The sequence below is a fragment of the Arachis ipaensis genome, chromosome B06, assembly GCF_000816755.2.
Source record: "Arachis ipaensis cultivar K30076 chromosome B06, Araip1.1, whole genome shotgun sequence".
Classification (NCBI taxonomy): domain Eukaryota; kingdom Viridiplantae; phylum Streptophyta; class Magnoliopsida; order Fabales; family Fabaceae; genus Arachis; species Arachis ipaensis.
In genome coordinates, this window is record NC_029790.2 from 118,696,603 (window position 1) to 118,697,662 (window position 1,060).

The window sequence follows — 1,060 nt, forward strand, 5'->3', positions numbered from 1 at the left end:
TATAACAAAAAAGTTCTTTCTTTAAGTTGCACTAGGAAGACAATTGGCTCACTGGTGGAGTCATGTCTAGGCTATGTTGAGGTGCAAGGTTCGAATCCTTATTTCAGTATTCAATGTATCCGTCGAAATTGAGGCTCTATCCTAGATTATTAACTTACCACTGTGTAATTGCATACACAGCTTTTTACACAATCTCGACAGAGTGTCGAATCAAGCTTGTATCAAGATCTCAACTCGAAAAGCAGATACGACTCCTCTGAAAAGAGTGAGCTCAACCCGGGAATTACTTAGTGTTTATGTCGAAGCAAACTGAGTCAAACTATGAATGGCAAGTTATAACAAATAATATGGAAATGTGTGAAATAAATAAAAGAGAACTTTGAATAAATGAAAATGTTAAAGTGAAATGGAAACTAACAGAAAACAAAATAATAATGAAATATTTAAAACAAAGAAATTAAAAGAAAGAAAAATGAGGAACAATAAAATAACATGGGCTCCTAACTCTCACATGCATTTGCACTCCATGATCTTCTATTGTGTCACTGAGACTAGGAATTCTTGCAGAGTTTTGTGTGATGATCTAGTATTTTTTAATTAAAGTTCCCTTTTTCTTCTAAACTTTTCCTATTTATAGATCCTAAGAATAGAGTTATTGATGTGTGAGCATCTTCTCTATCTTTTCCTTGTGAATTTGCACTTGAATTGCTAAGTTTAATCAAAATTGAATACATTTTAGCCACCATAAATGCTACTTTGAGTTATGTGCAATACTATTTATTTTAGGTAGTATTTTGGACGAATTTCATGGAATTTAAGCCAAGGCTAGAGAATAGAGAGAGTGAAGAATGGATGCTGTCCACTCCACGCTGAGCTTGAAATTATTCCACTATCACTAAAGCACTAACCAAATGCTACTTTGTGCAATACTATTTATTTTAGGTAGTATTTTGGACGAATTTCATGGAATTTAAGCCAAGGCTAGAGAATAGAGAGAGTGAAGAATGGATGCTGTCCACTCCACGCTGAGCTTGAAATTATTCCACTATCCACTATCACT